Here is a 3,203-nt window from a genome sequence, read left to right as displayed (position 1 = left end):
TAAATATTGAGTCTTCAAACTCATGCAAATGATGGAGAATAGAGATAAGTGCATTTGCCTTATCTTTGCCATTTGCTTTCCCGCCTATAATAATTGCATTAGCAAGACCTTACCTTTGGAGATGCATATCCACATTAAGGCACCAAGACAGATAATTTCTTCCACTTACTTCCAGGATGTGGAACTTGGGCTTTTCAATACTTGCCACAATTCTACTCGTGAAAAAATGGATCCATAAATTAATTATGACAACTACAGGGGTTTTCGGAGGCCCATCACCGCTTCAGGGGCTAGAGGGATACTCTAGTTCCATTGTCGACTTCAAGCCGATTGGATGATATATAAAATCAAAATCTAATTAGTTGATGAAAGGCCAAGAAAATTACCTCCTTTTGGTGATCATGCTGATAACGTGTTGTAAAAGAAATAATAGAAACAAAAAAGAAAAAAGAAAGATATTGAGATAAAGCAATACTTGGAATGAAAAATAATTGTGATACAAATAAGGGTGGGGTGACCCCTTATTTATAGTTGAAGCGCCTTATATATTGATGGCTATCACAATCTCCTACTAAGATATATTTCTAAATTACATTATCTTTTTGATAAATCTCATATTATTACCTAGATACTATTTATATCTAGAATATGAATAATACATTTATCATTTATCAAATTTACTCTAATTTAAATTGGTCTAATGTGATGTGTCCATATTCCATAACAGCCTAGTTTAATTAGAATATTATTAGTTAATTTTTTGAGAATTTTATTTTTTCACTTCAAAGTTATGAGCTACTTTGAATTGTTAATAAAATAATCTTAAATAGTTTTTTTATTTTAATTTTTCTTTTTTTCCATCATTATGTATTTTTTTTATTTTTTAAGTTGATAAATGTTGAAATATTTTCATTATTATTTAATTAAACTAGATTATGATATTCTTTATATATTTTTTTTAATTTTGTACTTGAGATTAAGTCTAGTCTAATGACAATCAATCATCAAAGAACCAGACGAAGTGAATAGTCAAGGGCCCAAACAATGCATTTTGAGATGGAAAGGACCAAATTGTACCTTAAAAATATATTGAAAGAAGATTTTATATTTTGGCCTTAAATAAATAATCAAAATTTCACACACATCATTGACACAAACACTTAAATGGCACCGATGGATAACGTTAGAAGTATACACCCCAACTTTCGAAAAAGCACATACAATTTACTCAGAAATTAATTGTAGTGAAAGTTATAGAAAATTATAGAAGGATTTAATAATCACTAATTGTTACATTGATGTTGCTTGATCCCCTAATAGTTAGAGAAGTAATCAAAAAAAATGAGAAGATAAAGAACAATAAAAGAAACTTACAGTTCAATCAAGTCAAATCCAATTTAAAAACTTAACAAACCAGTTCAGTCGAAAGATTGAAACAATTTGAGAACCAAACAAACCACATCCTTGATTGAACTGAAATCTCAGCAATGTAATAAAAATAAAACATTGCCGGAGAAGGCTTTAAGGACCTAACAAGGAAACATGAGTGATTAAATTTTGATGTTTGAACAATTTATGTCAACAAAATGCAGCTGCTACCCTACCAATCTACTACCATGTTTTGATATATATTCAAACATTGAAAGAGCTTGGTCAAGACAATTGCTCAAAGAACAATTTATGAATTCTAAACCATTTAATATGAAAACTAAATAGGAAGAAGGCAGGGAACAACTAAGCAGACCACATTATCATTCCAAGTATTATTACTTCAACAAGGTCAATTAGTTTTCCACTGTTGAAGAGCTGGTAGCCCTGAGGACAATGATACCATTCTCATCATTAGACATGAAAGCTATTTGTTAACAATCTGCTTTCACTTATTAACATTATCAACAGGCCACACAACACGCAATGCCCACTTCCATTAAATATGGTGTCCACCCTATCAACTACAACTTCATCTTACCCTGGAGGCCAGTTCATTTGGCGCCCTCCAAGGAGGTGGACATGAATGTGATACACGGATTGACCTGCAACCGAACATACCCACATCAATAAAATTCTAAAACATCCTCAAGTTTCTCTCCCAACAAAAATGAACATTACTATTCCTCAATTAAAAAATATATGGAAGGAAGAATTTGTACATCCTTGCGGGCCATCATTAATCACAACCCTGAAGCCACCTTCTAACCCTTCCTGTTTCGCAACAAGCTTTGCAGTATAAAGAAGGCGGCCAAGGATCTCACAGTGCCTCTCCTCAGCCTACAAAACAGAATTCACATCTATAAGACTACAGAGGGATCAATAACGGAATATGGAAATTCTCAATTATACCAGTGTATTTCAAATGATGCGGAAAAAACTAAACCCCTCTGTTCTACAACAGTTTGGAGGCAACAAGCAAGATTCAGCACGGGACAAACCCTAAACTTAAAACGGAATAAACAACTATAAGACTACAGAGGGATCAAATAAGGAATATGGAAATTCTCAATTATAGTAACCAAGGTTCTTTAAATGCTTTGGCAAGCCAAACTCCTATGTTCTACAACAGGTTGGAGGCAACAAGGAAGTTTCAGATGCAGCATCGGAAAGGAAGAAAGTTTTAGATTTGTGGTCTGAAGCAGGTGTTTTTAAATAGCAGCCATCAGTAGCAGCAGCCACCTAAACTGCTATTGTCCAATATTAAAGCGGGAACAAAAATTCAGAGATCTCATGGTAAGTGGTGGCCAGAATGGTGCATAGCGGTAGAATGCTCCTGAAGGGCAACTATGGCTGATTTTTTTCTTCTTGCATTTCAATTAGGGAAAAAACTGCTCTTCAATACAATCATAAGTCTGATCATGTCCTGAGGCATGCAGGGGGAGATCATCCAGGAGTTTCTTTGGTCACGGGAACTCTCAAAGGATACCATCAAGAGGTACCTGTGTGCTGGTGACCTTGTCATGTTCTCCAGGGAGATGTAGCTGTGTCTTGGTTCCTTTGCCAGTGGTGCGTGTCGAGTTGATTATGTTGATCCTTCTTCGCTCGGATCTGTCAACGTGCTGTCAACTTTTCTACTCCGATTGGATCTTGGTTTTGATGATCAAGGGCTTCAAGGGTTCTTGAAGTCTCTTCTTTGTTTTTGGATCATTTTTGTTTTATGGTCTTTGGGTATTGCTGTCACTGTTTGAGGTTGTTTTCTAGGAATTATGTCG

General features: G+C 34.8%; 1 long non-coding RNA gene across 1 annotated transcript; it reads right to left on the bottom strand.

The window, feature by feature from the left end:
* Positions 1-1,677: 1,677 nt before the first annotated feature.
* On the bottom strand, positions 1,678-3,186 carry LOC110426529 (uncharacterized). Its single transcript, XR_002446147.2, has 2 exons — positions 2,151-3,186; positions 1,678-2,033 (listed from the first exon to the last, which is right to left on the bottom strand). It is a non-coding gene; the product is annotated as an uncharacterized LOC110426529 (long non-coding RNA).
* Between the last annotated feature and the right edge of the window lie 17 nt (positions 3,187-3,203).

This window comes from Theobroma umbraticum, unplaced genomic scaffold, assembly GCF_002168275.2.
Source record: "Theobroma umbraticum cultivar Fairchild unplaced genomic scaffold, ASM216827v3 scaffold_89.0, whole genome shotgun sequence".
Lineage (NCBI taxonomy): Eukaryota > Viridiplantae > Streptophyta > Magnoliopsida > Malvales > Malvaceae > Theobroma > Theobroma umbraticum.
This window is presented reverse-complemented; position numbering and strand designations above follow the sequence as displayed.